The 20,476-nt window shown below is 37.0% G+C and overlaps 1 pseudogene; it reads left to right on the top strand.

Moving 5' to 3' along the window:
* The first annotated feature begins 18,567 nt into the window (after nucleotides 1-18,567).
* On the top strand, nucleotides 18,568-20,200 carry LOC147886506 (uncharacterized; annotated as a pseudogene).
* The last annotated feature ends 276 nt before the right edge of the window (nucleotides 20,201-20,476 follow it).

The raw sequence follows: 20,476 nt of genomic DNA, 5'->3' as shown, positions 1-20,476 counted from the left end.
ATGGCCAAGAAGGCATTCCTTCCACCTACCCATTAGGGTTGAGGACATGGTTGAATTTAAAGTCTTAGGGAAATGTTAGAGCCCTATCCTTAGAGGGAATCCAGCTCCTAGAAATTCCTAGGTTGATGAGATCACTTAAGGATAATGCAAGTTTATGGTGTAGTCACCCACCTAGGTGGATTTAGTTAGAAATTAGCTAAATAAGTTTCTTGAATCCATGAGAAGGAACAATTCGATTCCTTAGGTTATAAGAGTTAATAGTATTGTTATAGTAGAGAGATGTGATGGCGGAAAAAGTTACGTTTTATGGCTTGTTCTGTGAGTATTTAGAGATATGGATAATTTGCAAAGAGTGTATCTTAGAATTGATAAGCTTGTGTCACAATAAGAAGATGAACCACTTTGAGGACATGAAATTGTATGAATCCTTTTTCCGATCATGCTATCATGTACATCTTGTGATGTAGAGGAATAAGTTTATAAGGTAATTCTTGTGCCTCAACTTTTTAATTGTGGCAAGTTTGCAATGCTTATGTTATCATGTGTGCAAAGCAATAAGTTTTGTAACGTTTCAACTATCTAATTGTATTGAAATTCTTATGTATTTTCTTGTTATAATGTATGCAAAGCAATAAGTCTTGTAGCGTACTTGTTTCCTCAACTATCTAATTGTAAGTCATGAATTTCCTTTGTGTATTCTTGAATGTGTACTTGTATTAGCAATTTTTAGTAGCATTGAGTAGTTTGAAGCATGTATTAATCATCTAGTATAAGGGATGTCATGTTGCACGTTCAACACAAAGGCACACACTAGTGGCTTATTTATAGCATTTGTACTCTCAATTAAGCTCCCAGGAAATGGTGGTTGGTGGTATGCATCTAACCATTAAAAGGTGTAAATTGTCCGATTGACTAGAGTTAGCAGTGCCCACTAGGGCAGCAGGCTATGGCAACGAAGCAGTTGCCTTTTGAGGTGCCAGGCTATAGCAACCAAGTAGTTGCCTTTTGAGGTTCCAGGCTATATTCACAAAGCAGTTGCCTTTTGAGGTGCCCATCTAAAGCTCAATTGCTAACTTTTATTTTTAACTCATTTCCAAAACAAAAATTGTGGGCAGTGCTTTCGGCACCCTGTGCCTCTTGTTCATAATTCTAAGGGTAAGACATTGAGTGATTTATTAGCCTTACACAACGGTTAGGCTTTTCCAAGTAGGACTTGCTAGAGCCTAGGGGTAACTGTTTCAACTAGTGGCAACCTCAATTCTATACCCCTTCATCTTCTTGAGTTTTTAGTAGTTAAGGAAGGCTTAGGAGTAGGGTCAGAGTGGGAAAGAGTAGAAAAAGACCAAGGCGGAGAGAATACGATCAATAGGCATTAATCATTTGGTTGCTTGTGCATACATAGTTGCTCTAATTTTCTTGATTGTGATTTGTTTAGCTTGGTATCACCCTATTTTTCTAGTTTTGTGGGTTTTTTAAAAGCTTTGCTATCCCTTTTCTTTGCTCATAGTGGCCTCTCGCGTTCCAACTTGGAGCTTCTTGTGTTGATGGTAGTTATAGCTTCTCTTTTTAAATAGGATCTTGTTGTAGCAAGTTGCTATTTCTCTTTAGATTTAACTTACAATTTGTGCTAATTTTGGAGTCTATCTCTTCAAGTTTTTTTTGAGGTTGAGGAGCAACTCAACAACATATGTGCAAATACATAAAGAGAAAGAGTCCTTAACGATATATATGGTGTGAACACCCATATCTCAAGGTAGTATGTATATATCCATTTTTCTTGTTCACAATACATGTAATGAAGTCCAGAAGTCAGAGATTGCCAAAGCACCACTTGTTTTAATTTTTTCTTGCCCTAAATAAGTTATCATTAGTTTAAATTCCTTGATTACCTTAATTACACCCAACCTTGCCATGTCACATAACCATAGTTATGTTATTTTTCCATGGTGAGATTCACTACAACCTTGGCAATGTAACCAAATACTATATTTGTGGATTTAAAATCTTAAGTCCAACTATTGTAGCCAGTCTAGCCTGATAACCTAACCAATCCTACCTTTAGCTAATTTAAACTTAACTAAAATACATCTTTTGAAGCAAAATTGGACCTTCTTTCAAAGGATATACCTTGGTCAATTTGGCCTTGAATTGAGCCTAAGCTTCATGCATTAAAAGACAAAGATAATTTTGTGCTCATTTGGAGTTTTGTAGACATTAATAAATTGGCTGATTCAAGCACCCGTTTTAGGTAGCTTTTGGTATTTCGAGCCTGTTAAGACTCAATTTTTATAAGATCATATGGAGTTTTCACCATCAGATTAGTACACCAAAGGCAACATTTCTAAAGATTAATTTAAGTCTTTTGGCACATGTGCCAAGCTATTGGGGGAAAGCAATTAAATAATAATAATTGTTTACGATGATGAAACAAGAGATGCGAGAGGGAGAGAGACATTAGAGCTAGTTAGAGAAGGAACAAATGACTATTTGTACACTACATTAATTGAAACAAATGAATATATGCAAAACCATATTAAGACTATATTAGGAAAAGTGGGAATGTCCCAAGTCAGACCTTTTTCACAGCTCACAATTTTGGTCCCAAAGGAGAGAAATTTCGAAATAGATTTTGATCATGATACAAGGCATGAATTTGTGTACAGAACCTCATTCATGAGTATATATTGAAATTATTATGTGTAATATATGGCTTCAAATCCTTTATCATTGCTTCTATTTTAGTTTTATTATACAAAAATTCATGTCTTTCCATTTTCATTGTTTTTTTTTTGGTTGTACAGATTGATATTTAGGCCTACAAAACCTTTAGAGATATAAGAAATCCTTCGCATTGTTTCCTTAACTCCTAAAAAATTTCCCTTGTACTTGTTCCTTCCTTAGATATTGCATTGAATCTTAACTCCCGGCATTTTAACTTGGATGAATTCTGAAAGTTCATAGATTTTGTTTGTTGACAAATTGATTTCACATGCATATATATCCCATTTTTTCTTTACTTATTATTCATTAAGGTCATTAAGTTCGTTAAAAAATAACTAGAATAAGAATCTACCACACATAGTATGAGATACAAAAGCATCTAAAAGACAAAATGAACACCAATAATCATGAAGCAACAATATCATATTATAGAAGAGGCATGAACATGCCTAAAAAACATATTCAATGAACAACTCCTCTCTTGGAATTACATTTTTTGTTGTGGTTGTTACAATTTATCCAATGTCATTCGAGGCTGCACCTATGTAATGCTTCCATTGTGGCAAGCATGGAACATATTCCCAACATTCATTTGGCTTTTCTACACAATTTGCTATTAATATAGCCAACCACATTAGAATTCTCAACATCTCCTATAATCATTAGTCTATAATCTCCCTCTAGTTGTACTTCATGATTCTCACAAAACGATTACTTCTTTAGCCTTGGATTGTGTTGCACCAAATCCTTCCATGCATAGAACTCATATTGTGTTTCATAGTATGGAAACCAATCCACACCTTATTGCACCTCTAAATGGATAAAAAATCCTTTTTCTCCACCTGAGATTGTCGAGTCTTGTATTGAGTATAAATGTCCGTTGTATTTGAATTGCACTCCAATAGGTATTGGAAGATTCTCTGGTCATATTTGTGACTTGCTTGGATCCAAATATGTTGAAGATATCCTTGGCATTAAACTAGACTCTCGTTTTGTTGGCTTGCCTAGGCAGTTATTTTGCTAATTTCTTTGACCATGAAGTTTAAATGGCAGAAAAAATGATGTCCCAACATTCTTATTTTAAAACTTCATTCCGTTTGTGCTCTCATTGGTTGGATTTGATTTCTCATTGCTTTGATTTGTTCTCATTTATAAAAGTATCTTTCTCTTTTGATGGATTTGGTGTCTCGTTTGTTCAGTTTGTCATCTCCTTCTGGAGTATCCATTGAATTCCTGTACATGAACACATTGTTAGTATTACTGCCAAGCATGTATACATGAATTTATCAATACATCAATCCATGAATAGTAGTAAACTTGAACATAACAAAGAAGAAAATTGATTGCAATGTTTACAATGTATGTATAACTCAAATACAATCCCTCAAGCTCAATTCAAATAAACACAAAAACATGGATGATTGATTATAAGCATTGCAATATCTTACAATATGTGTATCTCTAGAAACCATAGAAAATCTGCCTAAGTACGATTTTGATACTATGGAATATGGAGGGAATAAGTGATTTCCTCTATGTGTGATGATTATAATGTTAGAATGTCTTGTGTTCACTATAGCTTTCTAATCGACCTAAGGTTGATTTGCAATCATTATGTGTATCTCTAGAAATAGTATAAATTTGATTTGATACTATAGAAATTTTGTTCTTTGTGTGTGTGTATGTGTGTGTGACATCAAAGTGTTAAAACATTTGATGTTCCCTATAGCTTCCAAATCGACCCAAGGTCATTTTGCAATCTTTTGTGTGTGTGTGTGTGTGTGTGCACGCGTTGTATTTTTGTGTGAATGTGTGTGTCTCTAGAAACCACATCAAATTGATACTATATAATTTTTCTATGTGTGTGTGTTTGTGTGTGTGTGTGACATCATAATGCTAAAATGCCTAGTGTTCCCTATACCTTCCAAATTGACCCGACCCAAGGTCGATTTGCAATCTTTTGTGTGTGTCTCTCCAAAAATATGTGTTTTTGTGTGAATGTGTGTCTCTAGAAACCACCACATCAAATTGATACTATAGAATTGTTGGAAGACAAGCTCAGGTATGCTATCCCACAGATATGTTACAGATAGCTGGATATGTCGATTGACACTATGATTGGTGTGTTAGTAGTTAGTAGTTAGTCAGACCATGGTTCATACCCATGGTTGGTTCTTATCAGTCCAGTTAGGTCTTATCTTGTGGTTTTAGTTCTTTTTAGTGTGTTTACTTGGTTAATGTATTGTCTTTTTCCTTCTAGTATAGAATAGACTGTGTGTTGGAGGCTACTTGCCTTCCTGGTGTTCTTCCTCATACCTAGGTGTTCCCGCTTCCGCTACGCTATCTTCTTTGACATGGTATCAGAGCTCTTCAATGCTTATGGGTAGGCTGCTGTGGTAGAGTGAGTGGTGTGTTAAGGCAGAACCCTGGTCGTTTTTTAGGATAAGAGAGAGGTGTTAAGCCTGTGTTGAAGAATTCCTGGCTTGTCCTTCCTTCTATAGATAGCTTTTGGTCACGATGTCGAAATTTTGCAAACACATTACTCAATTTTGCCGCTCTGAGTAATTTCAAGACCTTTGGATCTAGGTTTGCTGTTTTTTGGCCGAATTCGATCATTTACGTCCCCAAATTGCTGTTTTAAAATTCCTGTGAAGAAATCTGGCATATTGAAGTTGTGAAAGTTGCATTTGCTCAAGTCTGTTGAAGACTATATAGCAAAGCTTGGAGGTTGAGGAAAGAAGACCTCTAGAAGGTTCTCAAGAGATTGGTTGCCACTTATAGTTGAAAAAGAAATACAAGTACCTGCCTTGTTTCTCTACACTACACTTGCTTTTCTTATTCATTTTACTGCAAGGATTGGCATAGCCTATCGCTATAGGAGTGATAGACTTGTGCCTAGGGATAGGTTTTCTTGCAAGGTACATACACTGACAGAGACAATGGTTGATGCCTTACTATGCATGAGGTTATGCTTATCTGTTGTCATATTGCCAGGTGATCCTATGCTAGTGACATACTACTGGTGGATGCATCTTGGGACCTGATATGGTCCATGGTTGATGCATGATTTTGCAGTGACATTTGAATATTTGCAATGGATCAGATGCCTTTAATCTTATTGTGATACAGTGGTTGGTTTGAGGATTTTGATGCCTAGCAAGCGGTTATACCTGATTCCGGCTAAATATTAATTGTTGTTTGCTCATGCTATGAGCTGCTAGTGATTGACTATTGGAATATTGTGAGGCATTATTGGACACCTTGATTGCCATTATTGGTTGGTGTGTTGCTTTGCCTTGCCACTGAAAGGAGCAAAGTGCCATTTTGATTCCAGTTGATCAATTGTGCAGTGGTATATGAAAGTTCTTGGACTGCAGTCAAAAGTGTACAGGTGGCTGTTTTCAACAACCAACATCAAAAAATCCTTAAGGAATTTGGATCTGCACTGAACTAGAAGTTTGTAGAGCCATGCACTGGCTACATTTTTTCTTTTGAGAGTATTTGCACCCAAGCTAAGGTGTGAAAGATATTGACAGTCCAAAACAGTAAAAAGTTACAAAAATCTATTTTTTTGTAATTATGGCAAATGCAAGTGGATTTAATAATATCATTCAGATTGTTGGTGAGAAATTAGATTACCATAACTATCCCATTTGGAAATTTAGAATGGAGAACTTTCTGATTGGAAAAGGCTATTGGGATTTGGTTACAGATGATGAGAAAGAGCCAATTTGCCAGAAAGAAATGCTATTACAAAACAAGTTAAGAATCATAAAGCTTGGCTAGAAAGAGCACGGAGGATGCTTCACTGGTTTTCAATATCTATTTCAGATGCCATGGTTATGCAAATTATGAACTGCAAGTCTCCCAAGAATGCATGGGATATCTTGACACGATATTATGGCACAACTACAAGTGCCAGGAAAATTCAGCTGACGAAAAAGTTCAACAATATGTCAAGGCGAGGTAGAACAATACAAGAGTACGTGACTGAAATCAAAACCATAACCGATCAATTAGCTTCTATTGATGCTTCTATGGATGATGATGACATGGTTGCAGTCACTTTGAATGGACTTGGTCTTGAATATAAGTCTTCTGACACTTCCATTTTGATAAGGCCAGATATGCCAAATTTCAATGAACTGGTTGCTCTTTTAATACATGAAGAAGTGAAGCTTGGGCTGAATATTGGTGCTAGTAGCTCCAAAAATAGAGATGTTTTTTACTCTAATCAGAGAGGTAGAGGTGGTAGAGGCAAGAGTGCCTCTCATGGTAGAGGTGATGTCAGATATAAATCACAAGCTCAAGCCCATAATTGGAGCAATCAAAATCAGCCTCATAGAGGAGGAGGATCTCTTCGAGGCAAGGGGAGATCTAGATCACGAGGTAGAGGGGCTTAGCAGCCACCTCACCATGTGGATCAACCCAATAAGGATAAGGTATGCCGTTACTTTGGGAAGATTGGCCATATTGCCAAGGGTTGCTTCAAGAAGCAAGCGAATCAGAGAGGAAAGATAAATCAACAAGGTCATTTCGTTTCTTCAAGTCATACACATGACACACCCGCAAACCAATTGTTTGCTATGACGTATGTACAAGATCATAAGCCTACTGATGGTGGCTTTGAGGATGTATGGTACATAGATTCAGGAGCATCTAACCATATGACACCACATGGTGAGTGGTTTGAACAGATGACTCCTGGATTGCATGGATCTATTTGCACTGGTGATGATACTCAGCATGACATTACTCATACGAGTGTTGTACCTTTGGCTATGCATGATGGTCAGACTAAGAAATTGATTGATGTGTTACATGTGCCTTCTATCACGAAGAATTTGTTATCTGTTGGACAAATGGCTGAGCAAAACTTACAGGTGCGGTTTAATAAGCATGGTTGTTTTATTGAAGAATTTGATAATGGCTGTAAACTTATTGCAAAAGGGAAAAGACAAGGAAGAATGTTCATTTTAAATGCAGGCATACTGGAATTGAAGGCTGCCTTGTTCACCCATGGTACGGGTGTTGTTCAAGACTTGAAGATTTGACACAAACGCATTGGTCATATTAATATTCAGAAGCTGAAAAATATGCAGCATAAAGAAATTGTTGTTGGCCTACCAAAGTTTAAGTATAATGCTTTGAAGCATGTATGTCCTGCATGCCAATTTGGAAAGCAATCCAGGTTGCCATTTACTAGGCATATGCGAGAAAGTAATAGACTCTTGCAATTGATTCACACTGATGTCTGGGATCGATGGGAGGTTCATCATATTATGTCACATTTATTGATGATTTCAACCGGTATACATGGTTGTATTTTTTAAAATATAAGGATGAGGTCCTGCTTGCCTTCAAGCATTTCAAGCAACATGTTGAAAAGGAGTTTGGGTCATATCACATGCTTAAGATCAGATAATGGAGGTGAATATCTGTCAAATGAATTTGATGACTTCTTGACCTATCATGGGATTAGATGGGAGCTTACATGACCATATACACCACAATAAAATGGACTGACTGAACATAAGAATGGGATGATTGGTTCGTTTGGTAGAGCCATGTTAAATGAAGAGAACTTACCTGATTATTATTGAGCAGAAGCACTTGCAATTGTAGTGTGTGCTGAATCGCACTCCTACTGCTGGCATTCATATGCACACCATATGAGAAATTGTATCGACAGAAGCCTGATGTCAGTCATTTAAAAGTGTTTGGCAGCTTGGCATATGTGCATATACCGGATGAGAAGAGGAGAAAATTAGATTCAAAGGCTGAAAAATGTGTGTTTATAGGCTATGCTCAAGACCAGAAAGGTTATAAGTGTTACAATCCCTCTACTAGGAAGATTTTTATCAACCGTGATGTTATTTTTTACGAGATGGAATCTTGGTATGACAAACCTGATAAAGTGATTCCACATCAAGCCTCGGATGCTCAATTAAATAATAAAAATCAGCCACATACTACTTCTATGTCAGGACCTGCAGCCAATGGTGATTCCACTATGAGTCCTTGGTCAGACAGGTTACGTTCTTCCACCACTGAAACCTCTATGTCAGTGAGGGGGAGAGATAAAGGGAAGAACAAGGTGAATGAGATTGTTTCAGTGCCAAAGATTGAGGTTGATCTATGCCCCCTGGACCATCTAATTCAGGGTATGATTCTTCTGGTGACGACAATTTAGATAGTGAATTGGGCATTCCTTCTATTTCCACACCAGGTTCAACCCAAGGTCGATTTGTTTAGTGGGTGAGTCTTAGAATGTGTTTATGTGTCTAAGAGTTTTTGTGTGTGTGTGTGTGGTGATCATCAAATTGACCTAAGGTCGATTTAAAAGCTTGGCCATTGTGTTCAACATCCTATGCTATCACTTCTCAAATCGACCCAAGGTCCATTTGATGAGTGTGTGGGTGAGTATTAAAATGTGTTTATGTGTGTGTGTAATGTCTAAGAGATTGTGTGTGTGTGTGTGTGTGTGTGTGTGTGTGTGTGTGTGTGTGTGTGTGTGTGTGACTGTGATCATCAAATTGACCTAAGGTCGATTTAAAAGCTTGGTCATTGTGTTCAACATCCTATGCTACCACTCCTCAAATCTACCCAAGGTCGATTTGATGAGTGTGTGGGTGATTCTTAGAATGTGTTTATGTGTCTAAGAGTTTGTGTGTGTGTGTGTGTGTGTGTGTGTGTGTGTGTGTGCGCGCGCGTGCATGTGCACGTGTGTGTGTGTGTGTGTGTGTGTGTGTGTGTGTGTGTGTGTGTGTGTGTGTCTGTGTGTGTGTGTGTGATCATCAAATTGACCTAAGGTCAATTTAAAAGCTTGGCCATTGTGTTCAACATCCTATGCTATCACTTCTCAAATCGACCCAAGGTCGATTTGATGAGTGGGTGGGTGAGTCTTAGAATGTGTTTATGTGTGTGTGTAATGTCTAAGAGTTTTTGTGTGTATGTGTGTGTGTGACTGTGATCATCAAATTGACCTAAGGTCGATTTAAAAGCTTGGCCATTGTGTTCAACATCCTATCATATCACTTCTCAAATCAACCCAAGGTCGATTTGATGTGTGTGGGTGAGTCTCAGAATGTGTTTATGTGTGTATATAATGTCTAAGAGTTTTTGTGTGTGTGTGTGTGTGTGTGTGTGTGTGAGAGAGAGAGAGAGAGAGAGAGAGAGAGAGAGAGAGAGAGAGACTGATTCATCACCAACATCCATGAAGTGTAAATCGACCTAACATCAATTTGAAAACTCAAAACATAATATGATTCTGTTTGTGTGTGTGAGTGATTAGCAAATACTAAGCATGGCCTTTGTGTTCAATAGCCAATGCTACCACTTCTCAAATCGACCCAAGGTCGATTTGAAGTGTCTGTGGGTGTGCTTTAGAACCTATTGGGGTGTGTGTGTGTGTGTGTGGGTAGGTGTGGGTGTGCCTTAGAACTTGTTGGTATAGGTGTGTGTGTGTGGGTAGGTGTGTGTGTGTATGTGTGATCGTAAATACAAGAAGTACAAATTAACCTAAGGTCAATTTGAAAACTCAAAACATAACATGAATCTATTTTTGTTTGTGTGAGTGATCATCAAATCGATTTTCAAGCTTGGCCAACACACAGAGAGAGAGAGAGAGAGAGAGAGAGAGAGAGAGAGAGAGAGAGAGAGAGAGAGAGAGAGAGAGAGAGAGATGCTGAAGTAAAAATCGACCTAAGTTCAATTTGCAAATTGACCTTGCGACAATTTCAAAAGTATGAACACGTGATCTTCATATATCAAACACATATATTAGTCAAATTCACTTGCTATGAACTATAAATCGACCCAAGGTCGATTTGAAACCTCAACTAGAGAGTATTGAGGGGACCCCTTCTGCTCTAAATATGGAGCACACACACACACAGAGGGGAGGGGGGGGCATGGGGGGGGGTAGATAGAGAGATTTAAAAATTAAATTGTCAATTATAGGCATGGCAAAATATGAGCCAGAATGCAAAGTTGTTCTACTAAGGACAGATTGAAGGTAGCAGAGAGGACAATTATTCAGTTGATCCAAATGGTTCTTGCCACTTTCAACCATTGGGGAATGGGGTGAGCAGTATCAGTTTCTATTGATGTTTGTTACACGGATGTTGATATTAAGCTTCCGTACCCTAACATGGGTGCATCCAATGACACTTGTTGGTAATAATGTGCAATGGCACTCAAATGCAATGCAACCCTTATCAGAGGCAACCTTAGGCACTGGTATACATATGCTAGATGTTGTACTTGAGAAACTCACACAACCTTTAGGTTCGTGACCATGTACGTACTCTCATTAGGATTTGATTATGTACATACTGTGTCTTGTCATAATTGGCTAGCTTCAATGGCTGATTTTTTTAAATCTTTCTTGTTTAAGAAACTATGCAAGGAGAGGAAGAGAATATGAAAAGTAGAGATGATTGGATGGAGAGAAAAGTATTCTTATGGTCACAACATTTGGAAACAAAGTTGGGGGAGGGTCACATACTTCTTGTGCATCCATATGAAGCAATCGATTCTAAAGAGTAAGGGGGTGATCACCTAGGGATAGCCACTTCTCAAGCATCTATGCTAGATGGAACCAATAATCAGTCTTTTGTAGAGGATGGTCTTCCGGTGAAGTTGCTAAAATGGCCAATTGAACGACTTACATTCAAGGATGGGAGTAAGTTGTTACTAAGAGATGTGACTAAAAATGAGGACAATGGAGGGGTTAATGTACAAGAATTTTTCAAAGTCAATGTTTAGCCGGTTATGGAACACAATATTCAAACAATTTAGTCTATAAAAAACAAGTACATTCTCCAAGTGTGACATTTTGCTCTACACTTAAGATGCTACTACTCTAGAGACGAGCACATAGTTTGCAACAAAAGTCTTGCAGAAGCCTATATTATGCATGGAGGTTGTATTTGGGGTTGGACCCAAAGCATAATCTTTGCATCATTCATGATAAGATGGATCAAATGAAGACTTGCATTTCAAGGCTACAATCTATACCAAAATCATTGAATCGTATAATGCAACTTCTTGTAGCCTTAACAGGGATGCTCACTCATGGGCATGGGTAATTGGCATATGGAAACTTCTCTTTGCAGTATTGGAAGAATGACCCTAATTTCACTATTGGTTCATTGTCATTATGTTTGAAAAACCTTGAGAGGCTAGACAAGCAAATGTATGGTGATATTTCTAATAAGCATGGTACTAGAAGGCAAGATTTATTCTCTGCATTGATGTCAAGGGATGCATTAGATTACCACATTTGGGAAGGTGGACTTTCAAAAGGAGAACAGAATAAATATGACATTGAGGCCACAACAAGTTCATGGGGGACTTCTTCGAGTAGAGAGTATAAGAAACTTCCTCGAGTATTGCTCTTACAGGTAGGCAACTGTGGTTTTGAGAATAAAAATAGATACTTGTTTGCATTCTTATCGTTACTTGTTGCACATGGAGTCTTTCAAACGATCCAACTAGGGTTCTTGATGGTGGGACACACACATGAGGATATCGATGAATTGTTTAGTAGATTCTCAGAGAAACTAAGAACCACTTGTACTTTCATATTTCCTCATTTGATGTGCTCCTTTAATGAATTTCAAAACTCTCGTCCATCTCCGTTTATAATTCAAGAGGTTCCTAATTTCAAAAGATTTATAAAGGGATGCTTGTGCGAAGGAAAATAATAATTAGTGGGTCATTCAAAACCATTGCAATTTGGTTCTTTCATGCATGATGGTGATCCAATGTTCCAGTATATGATGCATCCAAAATCAGGTCAATGGAAGCCACTAGAAGGTATTCAATTATGGAAACGTGATGCAACAGGTAGAGCAATGTTATCATAAGGAATTCCTAATGTTGTTCCTCTAAGCATATACTTGAATGATAAAGATGTCATAATTTTGGGATTCAAGAAGCATGTGGAGTATTGGAGGTCTCATCTTGGTAACAACATAGGTGGGGATTCATACTCAAGGTGGATAGCACCTGTAATTCAATATTGGGAGACATTGATTTCTAGCATGGAGAAGCCCACTCTATAGCATGAGGAACTTAGTCATGACTTCTGACCAAAGAGCCAATGAAAAGATAGCATGGATGATGATGGAGAGGATATAGAAGATGCTGAGACTACTATGGGTTTGGAAAACCTAGAGGACCATTACTATGGACCTACATGTAAGAATCCAAGAGAAGAGAGATCTAGTAATTGTATGAAGGTGTTTGTGCAGTTCTGGAGTCCAATCCATAGAGGAAGATGCGATGCAGTACGATATGCAAATTGCTGGAAAAAAAAATGGGGGATGAGGACCATTGGGAGCATGTGGATTCAATAGTATGGACTTGGAGCACTGTAAAAGTACCAAATAAAAGAAGTAAGGTCAAAATACCATGGAATGCCATCTTGAAACCACAAGAGAATCTTCAAATGGCAGAGAACAAGAGTAGGAAGTATGGTATGAGTATTGATGATTTCTTGGATGATTTGTGAAAGATAAATTCTATTTGAGCAAAAGGCTAAAGACAATTTGTAATGATTGGATGATCTATACTTTCATTAATATTCAAATTAATCAATCCACTTTCATGAACGTTTGTTAGACTTAACCTTTGCATTCTACTTTTTTGTACTTATTCATTAGAACTTGGTCTCGTTTTGAGAGAAAATTTTCTACTGATATTATGTTTAAAAAAATAATGATTAATTAGCTTAATTGAAAAAATTATCTTAATTAATAATAATTATTTTAATTATCTTGATTTTAAAAATTAATATACAATAAACTTTCTAATCAACTACATCAATGAAAATGCCTAGAGCAATATACACATTGTGTATGTAGCACATCATGAACATGGAAACTAATCATAAGAGGTTTCAAAAAAGTTAGTAGCATCGAAACCAAATCGACCTCAGCTCATTTGAATGCACACAAATGCCTTCAGCCCAATTCGGTTGTAAACATTCCAAAATCATGAGAAAACATGCAAAAAGCCACTAACATAAAAGAAAACATATGAGGCAATCTCCAATGAACAAAGAATATCTAAAAGTACACATTTTCTTGCCCTTAACCAATTTGGAGAGTTCCATTTTCATGAGATTTTCCCACTTTTTCCTAATATGGTCTTTATTAGGGATAAGGTTTGGTTTTAGTCATGTGGGGAAAAAGTTCTCCATGAGACGTCTGCTGGGTGTAAGTGCCACGTACAAAACATCGGCTCTAAAAGAAAAAAAAAACCATATTAGGGTTAGGGTTCAATTTTAGCCCTATCCATCATATTAGTGCATAATATTGACAAAATTGCACATATTACACAATGTTGCCATCACATATCCTCTATACCTTTCGCTTAACATTAAATTCATGAAGTTGGTATCTTCCCTTGATATATGTCTACATCAAATCTTAAATAGGTACTAATCATTATATCACCAGACCCCCTTAATGGGAACGTAGTTCCTTTCTATCAAACTAAAATCTAACATTTTCTCTACAATCACAATTTTGCAATGTAATGTATCCAATTTGCAATACTTCCCCAATGAAATACTCTCTAATATTAATGTGCTTGGTTTTGGAATGGTATACTAGATTCTTTGCCAAATCCTATGCTGATTGGTTGTCACAAATAGTGTTGTTAGCTCTACATCATCAAAAAAATACTGTCTTTTGATAACATAGATACTCTTGACATAAGGGCTTTATATTCTATTCTGGTTGAAGGAAAAAAAATTGGTTGTTTATTGGGATAGCTAGAGATATTGCTCTTTTGGTAAGGAAAATCGCATAATTTTATGTGAATGTTGTACTATCATACTCTCCTACATAATTATTATCACAATATCCACAACATTGTGTATCATTGCCTCTATATTCTATTCCAAAAGGCTTTGTTTGTTTGAGTTTTGTTTGATGTATGATGTATCCAAGGATTATTTTGTTGATTCCTAGTGTACCTACTTGGGATTTGACACGTATTGTGCTAGTGTACAATAGCATATTAATATATGACCTAGGAACTATTAGATATCTAATTGAATTAATGAGTTATCTGTAATAACTTCCGTTGAATGTCGGCTTGTTACTTGGCCAACACTAGAGCGTTTTATGAAACTCTAAAATCTTACAAACCATGTGGCACATTTTAAGCCGTTTGAAAACTAGCCTATTATTGGCTACTTACAATAACCTATATACTTAATAGGGGGCCCATATACTTAGCAGTTGACCAAGCATTTTAGTTCTCTTTATTTGTGAGCTCCAAAATTCTATTCCAATGGTTTTAATGGTAATCTCCTATGCTTGAACTATGGTAGAGCATAAGGGGAGATTTAGACTAAAAAGAGTCCTCATAAGGAATGAATTAGGAAAATGGATCATGCTTAAAGGGGGCACCATCAACCCTTAAAAAAGAGCACCCCTAGCCTTTGGAGGTCCCCACACTTTGCCAACAAAATGTGTTCCCACTCTTCTATGAGGGTCCCCAATCCCCAAAAACTATCCTGCCTATAGCTACAAAAAATCCAAAATTCTCAAAAGTGCTCAAATAAGCAATAACCCATTTCAAATCGGCCCCCAAACCATTCGTATGAACTTACACCATTTCGAATCCCAAAACCATACATTTTGCATATCCAAATCCCCAAATCATTATTTTTCTATATCCATAATGATCCTTTACTCCATCTTATCATGTCGTCATGCAAAATATGGACGTGCATTCTCCACATATGAAAGGTTAGATCTTGGACAAGGGCGACGTAAAAATGTATGAGAGGGAGGAGCAAACCATGGTAGTCTAAAAAGTGCTAGCTTTTGGTGCTATGAACAGAGAAGTGCCTTCTACAAGCTAGATTCTTGTTGGTGTAAATGTTTGGATTGTGATATTATAATCAAATCCAAAATTTCCATTTTCCATGGATTACTACATGGAATAAGTTGTACGCCAATTCATATGGATTGTCAGAATTGGGATTAGTTGATGCAATGTTAGAGATGAGGTAATTCTAGAAGTAGGATAATTTGGCATTCGCATTTGGAGTACCATGCACCCTATCCATGGAATTATGTCGCTCATATGGATTGCAATTGAAGCAAGGTTTTAGAAGAGGGTACTTCTAGAGGTATGATAATTTTCCATTATCATTGGAGTATCATGCACCCTATCCAATATGGAACGTGCTAATTCTTTCCAAGCAATACAATTAGTTGCTCATTGGAGAACTTGGTTTGTTGAAAGAGGCCTTAAGAAGATAACAAAAGGAAAACAACCTTATGGAATCTTAGCAAGAGGTTAGTTGTTAAGCGATTCAAAATCATTTGCATGTAAGGAGTAGACACTTTTTTGGTTGCACATGAAAAAAAATCCCATACTTGCACTTCAATAGAGTTATATTTATGAGTTAGATTACCACCTAAGGTCCCAAATTTTGAGAAAGTTGTAGTCTATGGAAGAAAATCATGGATGGAACTTAGCTTGCTCAGTAATGGACTTTAACAAAGTTGGCTTAGAGACGTCTCTCTTTTGTTTGGTTTTGGATGGAAGCTTACTAGCTTGCAATAGTTTGTTTATGTTGTTTGCTCATTACTACTTCTAGTAGATTGGTGACTATGGGCTCAACAAGAGCATAGTCATTTTGGTGAATAGGCTCCTAGTTAGCTTCACTCATGTTATTGAGATTGGATGGGTTTCTTGGTGAAGAGACTTTTGGACATTTAGATACTCATATTATTAAGATTTTATGGGATCAACAAGAGACACATTGTGATATGATGTGTATACCCTTGAAGGAAGAAGTGTCTTGTTCCTACTATGCCTGATGGAGTTTATGGTTATCAATCTTGTGAGTAACTGCCATGAGATGGAAGCTGCCCTGTGTGTTGTGACTAAAGAGGACAAATTTAGGAATGTTCTTGGATACATCTAGATAGATCTTCCTGTCGTATTAGCAGACATACAAATTTCACCCCATGAAAGTTTCCTCCATGTTGCGGCTCACAAATATTGTGATAAATTCAGACCTCATAAAATTGTAACTCTTAAGCCTTAAGGGATTTTAAAATTTTTGGAAGCCTAAATGGCTGCTTATGTTGGGATGCTAATTTTTTTCTTGATTGTTGTCTCTTAGAAACTCCTTTCTTCCCTTGTCTCTTTTTCTCTCTCACAATGAACTTTCAAACATAACGTGAACACTCACTCTCTCACAATCTTCCTTTGTGGTCCACCTTATCCTAGCATACTAGGTACAAGAGCTATGGAGTACAATCTTGCCAAAAGAAACCAATTCATTAGGAAAAAAGGGAACTCATTTTGGGGCCCTGTAAGAAATCCGTAGTTTCTTATTTTTCTTTGCTCTAAAATCTATAAAAATGAACTGGCATTAAATGCTCCTATCATATTCTCTCTTTAAAGTGGCTTCCGTGTCATCCTGACTCATGCCAGCAGTAGATTTTCATGTCAGAATCCCATAATTAACGATTAAGAATCTTTGTTGTTCAAAAATTTCAACCTTCGCATGACAAGATAAACATGGACTTATTGCACTAAATATGGACTTATCATTGTTGACTTATGTAGGCTGCAAGATTTCATGGTCAAAAACTCATAACTAACCTTTAAGAACCTTTGTTTTTTAAAATTTTAAACATCCCCGCCGTGAAAGATTAACATGGATTTATCATGGCAAGTCCATTGCTAACACTTTGCTTTATAAAAGTTGACAAGGGTGTGAAGCAACGAGACAACGTTGCTCAAAAAAATGGCAACATGCGACCACGCCACTAAAGAACAATCCAGCAAGAAGAGACTTCACCACATCCACATTGATTTAGAAGAAGAGTATGCACCTATGCAAAAACGATGGAAGGGTCCACAAGTAGGTGCAATGCAAAGAGAGAACATGAGGATAGAAGGCTTACAGCATATGGTGTGATGGAATCTTCCAATCCCCGACAATACTACTGAAGTTTACGGGTGCTGGCAATAAGGGCCTACTTGGATATGTCAAAGCTCAATCTGCGGCCATGGAAGTGTACAAAGGCTTTTACCAAGAAGAGATGGGAATGAAATTGTAACAGGTAGCAGACAGCTCTAAATTGAAAGAGCAGCTACAGAAAGAAACTGAAGAACACATGATGACAAAGAAAATGTTGAGGAAAGCTAGAAGAAAAGCCACACCCATAGGAGATAGACTTAGAAATAGAAAAAATCGGAACCTTGTGAATTTAAAAGCTGGCGGCAAAGGATGTAAGCGTAGAGTTCAGGAAGCAAGGTAAGTCTTCTTTTGCTTTTGCAATTTTGAATGCAGCACAAAGACAATGATTACTCTATGATAATAGCAATTGAGCTTGAAAAAACTCTTTTGTTTGTCCTTGTTGTAGGAAAAATCTTGAGCCTCATAAATAAAATGTTGATCCTAATGCCCCTCCAATAAAACAAATGAAAGGTTTACTGTCAACTACAATTGCGAAAAGTATGCTAGAGGAGAACAAATTTAAAATAATCAAACACAATGTTGTGCAATAGTTTGTAGATACAAACAAAGTTGATGTGCACATAATCCAAGGGGCACTTGATGAGAGCGGGGTGAGCAGGAAAGGTTACACTTTCATTTTCAATACAGTATCAACAACCTTGCAAGATCAGAGGATAAAACATATGCTGTTACCGAAGCTTGCAAAAGTGTGGAAGTTAAAAGGCCTACTCAACCAACAAGTAGATGATTATATCGAAAATTGTATGCATATTGAAGGAGTGTACAAAAGTGACAAGGGGACCATTGTATATACCTCTTTTAACAACATTTTTGTCGATCTTCAACACATGCAAAGGAGAATGGTTGAGTTTTATGATATGACATTTGAAGAGTGCCAGGGGCTCCTGAAATTTGTTATAAAGCTAGAAAAATGTGAAATTATCAAGGAGATAAAGATTGAACGAGTGACCATCACTATAATGAATAGAGATCTTGATCCCTTGATTACAATAGCAGACTCAAAACACTTCAGTGTGCAATCAGAAAAGCACATTTGGTGGCTAGGCACATTTGAGGTAAGCACACACTTGGATTGAAAGTGGTTTTCTTAGAAGTTTAATGTATTTATTAATGTATGATTCTTTAATTGTATTTTCATTGGGCAGGTTCAGACAGAGGACCACAAAACTCTTGATTGGGTATTCCAACACACAGAAATACCAGCAATTATTAAAGATCAAGTTCAAGGAGGGTATCAGCATGTTGGCAACAAAGGTGATTTCCAGGTTGATTGGCATATGGCAGGTGACCTCAAGACCCTCAAGTGTATGTTCAACATAAGCAAAGGAGATAATTCAAAATCTCCATGCCTTTACTGTAGGGAGCCAGCATATGTTATGGATCCAAAATGATGGAGGAAGGCACCTAACAGAGATAAGGTTGATCCCAATTTCAAAGCCATTCTTGATATCCCTTTGTGTAATGTACATATATGCACATTACATGCTTTATGTCGAATCATCGAGAAGCTGGTATTTTTGTATATTGGTTTTGCCTGGAAGCTTCATCCTAAAAAGTGTAGGAAGGATGCATTTCAAGCAATCGAGAAAGTATTGTCGGACATTGGCCTCCATGGAGGAGATGTTCATATCACAACAGATCTAAAAAAATCAAAAAATGGAACGGAAGTTCCCATCAAGCCATCTATTGGTGGAGTGAAGGCTAGAAGATTTTTATCATAGCCACAGGGCAAGAGAAAACCAAGCAAACAATCATGCTATGTTTCAAGAGTACAATATGGCATTTGGAGGCACGTACACAATGCAATTAAAGATCATGAAGCAGATAGAATTACACGAGCTGTTAAAACAAAAGTATGGAAATCCTTAGACAAGCTTTTCATACTTTACGACAAACAAACTTGGACCAAGAATGATCACCATGCATTGGAGGAGGAGCTGAAGACTTTTAGAAAGTCAAAGAAAGAAGCTTGGACAACTTGCAACATAACACATTAAATGGTAATAAATTTTCATTCTTTTCTTACTTGCATTTTCTTATGTTATCTCTTAACAACAGAATGTGACTTCTTGTTTATTGTAGATGCAGCATATAATCTACAACCATCTTCCATATTTTATAAAAAAATATGGATGCCCTGCAATTTGGTCAACTCAAGGAATGGAGAAGTCTCTTTACACAGCACGAAATGCATTTTTTTGACATACACAACATTTTAGAGGAGCAGAGAAGGCAAATATCCTCAAAGAAGTTTTCTAGTGGTTCTATCGATGTATGCTACAAAGGTTGCAATGTAAGGAAAAAGTGGCGACATCAAAAATCAAACTAGCATTCAAGATGGACCAAAAAGAAAGAAGGCAAATCTTGGATAACTCAACTGCTGCACAGAGACACGCAGAATGGAGACAATCAAAGACTTTTGTGAACCATAGGTGGATAGATAGAGCTTAGGAACTTTGTAAATTTTACAATGTACAGCTCAGTAGAGCAAAGTAGTGACTATATTATGTAAAATTTGCAAACTCAATACGTGTACACTTAAGTTCCTAGAGTAAATCAGTGGCTATATGAAATTCAAAACAAATACTGTCAAAAGCAAAGATATAATATGATTCTAAATCAGTTGCTACACTTTGCAAGAGTTTGAAACCTTACTAACAAAACTAACTTTCTCTAGCTAAGACTGAAGGCCCTCTTTCCAACTTTAATTGCTAGCATCGTTTGAAA

This window comes from Dipteris shenzhenensis, chromosome 24 (genome assembly GCF_047967505.1).
Source record: "Dipteris shenzhenensis isolate YYH24624 ecotype China chromosome 24, Dip_SZ_1.0, whole genome shotgun sequence".
In the NCBI taxonomy this organism is placed as follows: Eukaryota; Viridiplantae; Streptophyta; class Polypodiopsida; order Gleicheniales; family Dipteridaceae; genus Dipteris; species Dipteris shenzhenensis.
Note: the sequence above shows the minus strand (reverse complement) of the source record. Positions and strands in the feature narration are given on the sequence as shown.